This window comes from Symsagittifera roscoffensis, chromosome 4 (assembly GCF_963678635.1).
Source record: "Symsagittifera roscoffensis chromosome 4, txSymRosc1.1, whole genome shotgun sequence".
Classification (NCBI taxonomy): Eukaryota; Metazoa; Xenacoelomorpha; order Acoela; family Convolutidae; genus Symsagittifera; species Symsagittifera roscoffensis.
The window spans coordinates 70,541,017-70,553,279 of NC_087065.1; positions in this window are offsets into that span (position 1 = coordinate 70,541,017).

A 12,263-nucleotide genomic window follows, 5' to 3' on the forward strand; every position below is an offset into this window, starting at 1 on the left:
TCTCGATTGCCTCAAGTCTAGTCTGTTTTTTCGCTTGAGCAATATCTACAAGTCTGCCCAACATTACGATGCCAAGCTCGGGTACTTAGGTAGTGTTTTGGATTCCGCAAACACTGTCCCTGGAATCCGCATAATTTGCGTTGGATTCCGCAACATTTTTGAAAAGCCTTTGAAGTCAGAAACCTGATGGATTCGAAGGTCAAGTTCTTTCAGCTATTTAAAATGCGCACCTCTAGCCCTCGTAAGGCACGTGATTGATATCCATTTTTTAAATTTGGTATAAGCCTCTTGTACTTTCACTACCCTCCTCAGTTTTTTCAAGACACCCGCATGATGCGCGGATACGTCCTCGCCTAGTCCATGAAATTCATCCTTTACATACTCTGCCAACAGCAAAACCAGCACATTTCTTGTTCGAATTAAGCATCTTCTGCGTTTTGTTTTCTCGGTCTAGGTACTCTCCTCGGACCAGTACTCTTCATCTTATTTGCAATCCCCCCCCCGGTGCTGCTAATGGCAGTTCGTTTCTACCCTGGTCAAAGTTTTCCTTCATAGAAACGAGATTCACTATTTTTGTCTCTACGAATACAGCGCTATGGCGAAAAATCGTTCCGACAAAAATCCAGGCGGTCCGACAAAAATCCAGGTTGAATTTTCGGTTCTTACTCATCTGACTGCTTGTGCCCGGTACATGTTCAAGACTTCCTCTGGTGTGGTTCCCGACGATTCTATCCTTACTTGCTCTGAAATGGATGTAATATCTTCCTCTTTTCTTGACGAGTTTGATTTGTGAATGATATCTTGCGTTACAAATTCAAAGGTGTCTCGCCTTGTAATTTGATCCGCTTGCTCGACTTACTCAGCCAATCGAAGCACCACTGGGCTTTTCTGTCCCTTCGTTGCGTGAGTTCTCTTTTCTAAGCATAACCATCCTCGCAACTCAAATAAGGAACAAACTTTCCCGCCTTCGATTTGATAAGTGGATTTGAAAGTTTTTCCGATTTTGGCCCTTGGCCTAGACTAGAAATCGTTTCCGCTACATTTGGGCGAATGGCCACGGGTTTTACAATAACATTAGCCTATCGGAGGAGGTGTTTCTTTGGATCGAATCCGTGACTGTTCCTTGAGTACTTTTGATTGTTACAGTAGACGGTGTTTCCGTTAGCAATTTCGTGGTAGCCTTAAAAGGTGCGACTTTTCCCGGATCAATCCCTTTCACATGCTTCCGACTATTGTTTCAATTGGGTGGTCAGGGTTATGAAACATTTTTTTTGCGAAGTTAAAGTGATTATATTCTCTGTTTCTCGAACAACTTTCTCTTTTAACAACTGGAAGTACGGTTTCGGTTTTATTTTGTCCTTTTTTTCATTAATATTTTGTAACCTTTTTCAGTTAGGTCGGAACTGGCACTTCAAGTGTCGTTTTGTTCTGTATAATCCTTCTCCGGTCGCGCCCTGGAATTGACTGGCTGATGACCCCACTACCAATGGGTGCTCGATTTTAACTTCTATCCCAATGATCGGTTCATCATCCAGTAGGTGTTATTTCTGCATGACACTCATCACTGAGAACGTCTTCTTGTGTTTATTCAATGAAAAAAAAATCAACAACAAATTTTCTCCATTATTGTATATCAACCTGTATACAGTTTTTGGTCAACATGAGCCTCGAATGGCGAAAATCCCATTGATTGGTGATTTGTTGTTGAATGCTAAGCTTTACTTCACTTAGTGCCGACTTTAGCGTGGGTTTTGATTTGCGAAATGAGCGAGCAATTAGTATTTCCCGCAGAGCTCTTATGCATCGCCTGGCTAAACATGGTATTTTGTACAGAATTCTTGATTTGGTAGATATCACACTCGTTGTGGCATGCAAATTTATTTGTTTTTTAGTAACTCCTTGATTACTTCATTACGAGGCCAAACTGTGCTATATTTGTGCATTGTAAGCGGATTCCGCAACAAGGACGCTCCCTTTGTTCTTCTTTTGTTCTTTACTTTCCTTTGATTGTTCCGACAAATTTTTAACATGTTTAAAGACTTGTCTCTGGAATCCAGGAACACACAGACACAAAATTGTGCGCCTATCCAGTGCACAGTTTGGCCTCGTAATGTTAAGCTGTTTTCCTACACGCGACCTGAGTTAATAAAAACTTCGAAAACCAATATACGCATATAAGTAGCTATTTATTCGTTCAGCTAGTTTGTAGTGAAGTTCCTAAAAAAAGCTGATTTCAAATTTTTATCAGATTCGATACAGTCTCCAACGGTCTTGACTGTAACTTAGATTTGCCTGTTCTTGTGCGGCCACCAGAATGAGCTGCTTGCTACCTTGTGCTTTTTCAACTTTCCCATGAGCTGCTTTTGTTGCAGCGCAAATGTAAATGTGCGAGAGTATAAATGCATATAAAAGTAAATACATACAGGGACAGTAGCCAAGCGTATACATGGTGCGTCCCGGCGGGTTCGGCGCCGGTTCGAATCCCGACTAGGTCATTTCCTTTCTAGAACTCGAATGTGCACCGAACTTGATGGGATGCTCCGTAACCAGGTTCGGTCCCCCCAAAACCCATTTTAACCGTTTTTTCGCTCTCATTTGGTTCAGCCTTGGTTATGGCTGACCTTTAAAAAGAGCAATTTGTCTCAAGGACAAATACTGGCCATTTTTGCAGCTTGCTTTGAGTTATGCAGTTTATTGTGGCCGATGTTACCGATGATAAAGTTTGTTAAAATTATCGTTATATTTTCAAATTTCCGTTATATTTCCGGAGTTATTTTGCCGAGAAAATACTCATTAATTAAAGTGTTTAAAAACCGTTTTTTTTTATAATCTTGGAGATTGACGCGCACATTTTGGCGCCCCACAAGGGACACGAAGTCCGAAGTTATTCACGAAGTTATTCACGAATATCTACAAGGGACCTTCGTCGTGACGTAGACAGGGTGCGTAGTTGGGAAGCCCCGGTCTTGCAGCTTTTGGAAGCCGCGGTCCCAGTAGTGCAAGAGTGAGAGAACGTAACCAATGTGGTGACATTTGCACTCTCGAGTCATTGACAACTCGGAACCTCAAACACATTTTCTCAATGAACGCCTCGTTTAACTTCTCTTTTGGCAGCAACTTAATAATATGTCCAATCACTGCGTTGAACTTTGACCTCTGACCTTCACCCTCCTTATCATCGTCATCTTGGGCTAAACAACTATCCATATCATCAGACAAGGGGTCAACTGCAGACGTTTTGTGTGAGTTTGAAAAGTGATTGCTGGACAATTTCTCTGCGGCTGACCAAAAAACAAAGAAAGTTTGACAACTCGAAACCGGTGACCGCCCAATCTCCAAACTGTAAGAAGTTTCCAAAACTTTTAAAACTCAAATTGTGCAATAAAATTACATACGGTGTCTTATTGTATATCCCAACTCAAAGCAAGCTACAAGTGGTATTTTTTCCCGATACCACAAATTTTTGGGTAATTGTGAACGGATTGAAAATCCAAAACATCGGATCATAGACAAGGGGTACTAGACTAGTTTTTTGGATTGGTTTGCGAGTCGAACCTGCTGACCAAAATTTTCCGAAAAATTTTGGGAAAAAACTAAGAAATTTCCAAAAAAAATCGTCAAAACGTCCCCATAATTCTGCGAAACTGTGCTGTAACATGACACCAACCTTATGGTAAGTGGTCTGGTAGCGAAATATCAGGCAAATTAAGTTGAGTTTTTTCATCCTCAGGTTTACTCCGTGTGTGTTGTTGGAACTTAACCAATTTGCCTGATTCTCCAACCCCATTGGTAAACTTAAGGTTTACAACGACTTGATACCTGTTTGCATCCGTTCGCTTTTCAAAACATTCGTTTCGCAACGACTGACTAAGTGGTCCGGGACGGTAAAATTAAGCAAGTTAAGTTGTTGTCTTTCATCCTCAGGTTTGCTCCGCGTGTGTTGTTGGTTTTCAACCGACTTGCTTAATTCCCAAACCTCTTGGTAATTCGTCGAGCTACTAGCCGATTAGTAGTGACGCACCGTCGTACGACCGTTCAACAAATTTCGTACGCTGTAACATCATCCTAAGTGGTCAGGGAGGTGATATTAAGTAAGTTAAAATGGTTTTATTCATCCTCAGGTTTACTCCGTGTGTGTTGTTTGATATCAACCGACTTACTTAATCCCCAGCCCCATTGGTAACTTTACTCACCGAAAACCGTTCCGAATCGCCCCGCAAACGCCCGATAACCGTTAAGTATAGTTTGAGTTAAGTATAGACCCTAGAGCCATGGATGAGAACTTTCAGAAGAGGGTTCAAAGGTTATTTGCGAAGCGAACCAAACTTGAAAATGAACTGTACAAGTGCCATGAAATTATAATTGAGAACATTGAAAGTCAGAGTCGCTCATCAAAGATTGACACTCAGATTCAGAATTGCAAGAGCCTGATAGAGACTGCAGTTGAAATAAATGAGGAATTGATTAAGTTAGCTTCTAAAAGTGTTGATCCTGATAAATTGATACCAGCGCAGGATATGTGGCTTCATACGGTTACATCAAGAAACGATACAGTTTTACAGAAGGCTGCATCATATAAAACTGGCTTAAACGTTGAACCTGAGGAAACAGAGCTTGACAATGTTTCAGAATCGTTAAGTACGATCGTAACAACACAACCACAAGATTCACATGAAGCAGATGCGCGCTCTAAGGTGTCGCGGTACAGTAGTCGACATCATAAATCAGGTTCGCATAAATCCAGTCGCTATACCGTCGCGCAGTCAAAAACATCAACTGAGAAAAGGCGAGATTTGTTGGTTTTGAAGAAGCAGCAGGAGGAACTTGAGAGACAAGCAAAGGTGTCATTGAAGTTGAAAGCGCAGCAAAATAAAATAAAAGAACAGCAAGGTAATTTAGAGTTGGAAGAACTAGCTGAGGTACACCGCAAGAAACTGGCTGAAATTGAGTTAAAGGAATTCGAGTTGGAAGAAGAGCTTTCTGCAGCAAGTGAGAAGATAGGAAATGCTAGCGTAACACATGTTGACCCACAACGTACTGAACAATGGGTAGAAAACGTTGTCACTGAGCAAGAGCAGGCCGAAGTTGTTGCAAGCTCAGAGCAAAGTCATCCAGTAGTCGAGAGTTCCACTTTGATTGCTACTGATGTTTTGCAAGGGGTTGGTGCCGTCGTCAGCGGGGGTGCCGTCGTCAACGCTGGTCAAACCACATACAGTGAACCGGGAGGCCACAATAGGAATCGAATTCAGGCTCAGAGATCAAGTTTGGTCCAATCGCGTCTGTCATTGCACTCAATCGAGAACCCATCTAGTTTACCACAGTTCGTTGCCTCCAGCTCAAACTTTGTTACTCCACACTTAGCGTCAACACCTCATGCTGAAGTTTCGCAAAATCACAATCTGATACCACAAGCAGGTGGTAGCATTCCCGCTTCAATGCCCTTTGGTAATCCCACCATTAATGTGGCACCGCCTTCTGTGTCGACCGTTACTAATCCAGTTTCGCTTCCGGCGAGTCAACCTTTTGTTTCTCCATTAACCGTTCCGATTCCCATTTCGCTTCCGATTATTCAACCATTTGTCCCGTCAACCGTTCCTATTCCCTCTTTGCTTCCGGTCAGTCAGCCACATTCCGGCCCCGTTTCAACTGGGTATCAGGCGCCTGCAGCGCCATCCCATCAACCTATAAATGTTCCAAACAACCCAACAAGTTTCTCAAGTGAACACTATAACCCGTATAGCAGTTTGTGGAGACCTGCCGCGACTGCGCAAACGATGCCAGTTCCTCAATACTGTGCACCGCCCTCAAACGTTTTCTCAGTGACAACTCCTGTTGTTCCACCAAACACCGTAGTTCCTTATACAAGTTTTGGGACTGTGTATTACACCCAGCCGCAAACTCATCCAGTTGTTGAAACAGCGCATCAAGGTTATCCACCTACATATCCTGCGCCCACTACGGGCCCGTCTTACGTGCCTAATAGCGACGAACAACCCATCTCGGCGAGAGAGTTAGCAGACATCATTCTGCATAGCCGCAAAGACCGTCTACCGGAGTTGAAATTGGAAGTGTTTGATGGAGAACCACTTAACTGGTATGAATGGTTCGGGCAGTTCCAAGCAACAGTTGATTCGGCTATGCTAACTGATGATGAAAAACTCAAATATCTGAAAACACACGTTAAAGACAAAGCCAAGAGTGCAATTGCGGAATACGGCTACAGTGGAGTGTTGTATAAGGATGCTCTAGCAACTCTCCAGAGAAAGTTTGGGCAACCTCATGTTGTAGTTGGTGCATTTTTGGATAAGTTGAAGAATTTTCCCGCATTGAAGATGCACAACTCTGACCATGTTATAAGTTTTTCTGCGGTGATTTCTGGGCTCGTAGCTGTTTTTAGGTCTTTGTCGTTCAATGACGACTTGAAAAGTGTGAACCTATTAAATCAAGCCGTCAGTAAGCTTCCTCCAAATCTAAAAGAGGCATGGTCCATGCATACTGTTAGACAACATTGGCAGCGATTAACATTGCTAGACTTCAACGATTGGCTTAAGAATAAGGCAGAAGGCCATGAGCGATTGAAATCTTTAGTCAAAGTCGAGCAGCCAGTTAAACAAAAAGTAATTACAAAAGTGCTTGCAGGTAACACTAAGGTAAGTTCTAAGGATGAGAAAAGTAGAGAAAAGACGAGGTTTCCTCCATGCTCGCTATGCAAAGGGCAGCATGCACTCTGGAACTGTTCCGTGTTCAAAGAGAAAAACGCAACACAAAGGGCTAAATATGTAGCAGAACAAAAGCTCTGTTTTTCTTGTTTACAAGGCAACCATACCTTCCGAAAGTGCCAAAAGGCAAGAAAATGCCCAAAACAGGACTGTGAGAGCACTCACAATGTGCTTCTTCATGGAGCCGAGAAAGTTTTCCCGCCCAAAGAGGCCGACCGATCACCATCAACTCAAACTAATACAAACACTACTTCTGCAAACAACGCAGCTTGTGTTAAACCTTGTGAGGGAACTGCAAAAGGTATTCTTCCCGTTGCGTTGGTAGATGTGTCCTCTGGTTCGGAAAATTCGAATGCACTAGCACTTTGTGACACCGGTTCCACTCATTCTTGGGTTTCCGCGGCACTCGTTGAACGTCTGAAATTAGTTGGCACGCCCGTAAATGTTACGACCGATGGTTTTAACTCAGCCAAGGTATCTAAAACTCAACGAGTTCACTTGAAAGTTTCCGCAAAACCCAATGAAAGTGAATTTTCGTTTTCGTTTGTCGCTTTCGTTAAGCACAACATGTATATAGGACCCGATGTTATAAACGTTTCCGAATTGCAGGTCAAATACCCGCAACTAGCCCCGTTAAAGACGACTGCGTATAATTACAAAGAGATTGAGATAGTTATAGGACAGGACTTCTATCATGCGATAAGACCCCTCGAACATGTCTTCGGAGATGAACTTGACTCACCGTGCGCCGTCCGACTTCCGATAGGTTGGGTCATTAGTGGTCCGTCTCCTGATCGTTCGTCCTTAAATTCTTCTTCCTTTAACTGCGTTACGGACGATATTTCTCTGACCGACCAAATCAAAACTTGGTATGAGTTAGAGTCGTATGGTGCGTTCAAGCAAGTAGATGCCCGTTCCGCCGCAGACAAGCGTGCTTTGTCGATCCTAAAAACTGAAACCGTTCACGATGGTGAGCGTTACACTGTACCGATGCTGTGGAGTGATAATGATGTTAGCTTGCCTAACAATTATTATTCTTCATTAGCCCAATTAAAGTCGTTAGAGAAAAGATTAGATAAAGATCCGTTACTTCGCAAGAAGTATACCGAAACAATCAGAGAAGATATAAGTAAAGGATATGTCATAACCGTCAACCCGCACGATCCCAGCTCACGAGCCGAACGTGAGTGGTATCTTCCACACCATCCGGTTTTGAACCCGAACAAACCCGGCAAGGTGCGCCGTGTGCTCAATGGAGCATCCAAATTTCATGGCACTTCCTTAAATAGATCTCTCTTGGTTGGCCCGGATCTCCTTCAAAATCTTATTTTTGTACTGTTGAGGTTCCGTCAACACAAGTACGCCGTCTCAGCGGACATAGAAGGTATGTTCTTACAAGTTGGAGTACTTGCGCGAGATCAACCGTCTCTCCGTTTTTTGTGGCGGGAGGACCCCACTTCAAGTGTGGTGGTTCACCAATACACCCGTCATATTTTTGGCGCTCGTGATTCGCCAACTTGTGCGAATTTCGCGCTACAAAAAACTGCTTCTGATAATCAAGCTGAATACCCCGAAGCCGCTTCAGCCGTTGTCCAGAAGTTTTACATGGACGACTATCTTGACTCGTTCGAAAATACCGCTGACGCTCTTAGCCTAAGTAAAGACTTAGTCGCAATGCTCAAATTAGGTGGGTTTAACCTGACAAAGTTTGTTAGCAATGTACCCGAAGTTACAACCGCTCTTAATCCGGACAACCGTGAGTCCAACCCGTCAGTTAAGGATATTTGTAAGAGTCCAGACCAATCGTCGCATGTTCTTGGTCTCAGGTGGGATCATGTAAAAGATACCCTAGTAGTAAGTAGAGGTGTTGATCGACCACTAGATAAAGCAATTACTCAACGCACCGTGTTGAGTTTTGTTTCCTCAGTTTTTGATCCAATAGGACTGGTAGCTCCATATACTGTGAAAGCGCGCCTTTTACTAAAAGACATATGGAGAATCAGTGGTCAAAAGTGGGATGATGATCTCCCAGAGGAAATTAAACAACAATTTCTAGATTGGCACTCAGGACTTCCACTATTAGGTACTCTGACGATACCTCGTAGCTACTTTACCGAACCGTTCGACCGCTGTGAACTTCACACGTTCGGTGATAGTTCGCAGGACGTTTTTTGCGCCGTATCGTTTCTCCGAGCCCGACTTGCTAAATCGCAAAAGACCGAGTTAGCTTTTGTATTTGGGAAAGCCCGTGTAGCGCCTATGAAGATGCTCTCCATTCCCAAGTTAGAGCTTCAGGCTGCTCTGCTTGCGACTCGACTCAAAGAAGAGATTTTGAAAGCGCTTACTTTCAAAGTAAGCAATGTATTCATGTGGACTGATTCTACCACCGTTCTCCAGTGGCTTAACTCGTGCAACAAACTTCCTGTGTTTGTTGGAAACCGCACTGGTGAAATCTTGGAGTCCACCACCATTGATCAATGGAATCATGTACTCAGTGGTGATAACCCAGCTGATACCGGCACACGAGGGATTTCTTTGGAAGCCCTCAAGGATAGCAGCTAGGTTAGAGGCCCTAGTATATTGAGGACATGTGATTGGCCATTCAAGCCGAACACTGATGTCATCAAAAAGATCCAATTAAAAGGCCCACTCTGTGACATTGATACATGCCTTGAGACTGCATCTACGTTTGTTGTTGGTGCTTCATCTGAGAAAGCGCCGTCGATCCGTCTGTTTAAAAATTGGGATAAATTCAGCTCAATTGTAAAGTACAAACGTGTTTTAGCGTTTATGCTTCGTGTGCTACCATCGCATAAACACTTCCGTACAAAAACGCTTGAAATAACCGACCCGTCCGAGTTAGATATTGCCGAGCAGAAGCTCATTTATCTCGCTCAGTCCGAATCATTTCCTGCCGAAGTGAAAATACTTCAGTCCGATAAACTGATAACAAAGAAAAGTCGGATTGCTAAATATTCTCCGTTCATCGGCCCAGCTGGCATCCTGCGTTCAACTGGACGTATCAGCCGTCTTGTTGATACCGACTTTGATAGCAAACATCCAATAATACTGGATGGTCGACACCGAGTTGCTCATATGTTGATTAGGCATATGCACTTTCAACATGCACATCAGGGGTTGGATTACATGCGTGCTGTAGTTCAGTTGAAATACATTGTTCTGAAGTTGCGCTGGTTACTTGGGAACATCGAAAATACTTGCATAACATGCCGTAAGCGCAAAGCAAAAACAGTTGTGCCCATTATGTCTGACCTACCGATTGAAAGACTGGGTTACAAGCAGCCTCCCTTCTCCAACACAGGTGTTGATTACTTTGGCCCGTTTCAAGTGCCGATACGCCGAAGTACCGAAAAGAGATGGGGTTTCCTATTTACCTGCCTCACGACTCGAGCAGTTCACATCGAGTTGGTTCCATCTCTCGATACTAGTTCCTGCGTCATGGGCGTAGAGCGATTTATTGCAAGGCGAGGTACCCCCAAAACCATTCTTTCTGACAATGGCACGAATTTTGTTGGTGCTCAAAAGGAGCTCCTATCCTGTGTCCAAAATTGGAACAAAGTCGCCCCGGCCGTTTTCGTCCACAAAGGCATTAAATGGAAGTTTAACCCGCCCAGTGCCCCTCATCACGGTGGCGCCTGGGAGCGGCTAGTGAGAAGTGTTAAGCGAGTGTTGTACGACATATTAGGCAACAGGAGATTAACTGAGGAAGTTCTAGGAACAACGCTCTGCCTAGTTGAACAATTACTTAACGCAAGACCGATCACTCCGGTCAGTTCCGATCCGCACGACCTAGAGGCACTCACCCCGAATCACTTCATTCTCGGTCACAGCGCAGCTAGCTTCCCGTCGTTAAGTTTCGAAGATAACTTTGATTATAAAAAGCGTTACGCCAGAGCACAATCGTACGCTAACGCAGTTTGGTCACGCTGGCTGCGTGAATATGTACCATCTCTCAACAAGAGAGCAAAGTGGCATAATGATTCGGATGTCACACTGAAAACCGGCGACTTGGTTTGGGTAGTCGAACCCGACAGCCCACGTGGGCATTACCCACTCGCCCGTATTGCTAAACTACACTACGGCAAAGACGGATGCGCCCGATCCGCCGATATCAAAACTGTTACGAGCGAGCTGACACGACCGACCGTAAAACTCGCACCTGTTCTTCCGTCTTTAGGGGCGGAGGATGTTGCAGCGCAAATGTAAATGTGCGAGAGTATAAATGCATATAAAAGTAAATACATACAGGGACAGTAGCCAAGCGTATACATGGTGCGTCCCGGCGGGTTCGGCGCCGGTTCGAATCCCGACTAGGTCATTTCCTTTCTAGAACTCGAATGTGCACCGAACTTGATGGGATGCTCCGTAACCAGGTTCGGTCCCCCCAAAACCCATTTTAACCGTTTTTTCGCTCTCATTTGGTTCAGCCTTGGTTATGGCTGACCTTTAAAAAGAGCAATTTGTCTCAAGGACAAATACTGGCCATTTTTGCAGCTTGCTTTGAGTTATGCAGTTTATTGTGGCCGATGTTACCGATGATAAAGTTTGTTAAAATTATCGTTATATTTTCAAATTTCCGTTATATTTCCGGAGTTATTTTGCCGAGAAAATACTCATTAATTAAAGTGTTTAAAAACCGTTTTTTTTTATAATCTTGGAGATTGACGCGCACAGCTTTATCCACAAGGTTTGGTGACAAATAGTTTACTCATCCCACTTTTTTTTAACGAAATGTGCTCTATTTCGTATTCTGATGGCAACAACCCGTCCATCCATGTCACCAGTCTTTTTTGTGGTTGAACTATTTATTGACCAATGTGTTAACGCAACTGCCCAAAACTCCACTCATTTACGCTTTAGTTGAGCTCGGCTCCATTCAAAATTGCGACGAGTTTGATGTCGGTTTCCACCGTCATAGTGCAATTGTTCCAAGGCTGCTCTAGGCCTTTTTTGGAGACCCGTCACAATTCACCTTCAATTATTTTTCCAAAGGGACTTTTGAGATACTCACATACGTAATTTTTCATAATATTGAACTCTAACTCATGATTTCAACCCTATTCTAATCTGGAACGTTTCTAATCTGTTTCTGTTTTAGCTGCTAGGTTGGGAATAATTCTCAGAAAGTGGCTGATTGATCTAATCAATGGTCAAAATTCTGTGTTTTTTCTGGCATAAAACCAATCCGACTTTTACCTCAACAGGTATTGTACCCTTGTACGTTATCTATTCCCCAACCAATCAGTTTCATTTGCCAAAAACGTTCTTTTACTTCGTTTCTCGGCTGATTTTTTTCGTCCAACAACCTTAAAACATTTTGATTTTCACTCCAATGGTATTCTTCGGAGCACCAATTTGTGATTAGCATATCGTCTAGATGTATGTGAACTCCTGGCAATTAGTCTAACATTGCGTCCATTTTTAACTGCAACTTGTCTCCTCATCCCCGACACGTAAGCTTCCGTTTGAAAGCAATACGCACCTCTGCCCACGATGCTGAAGATACCTAGTCTTTTTGCCGCT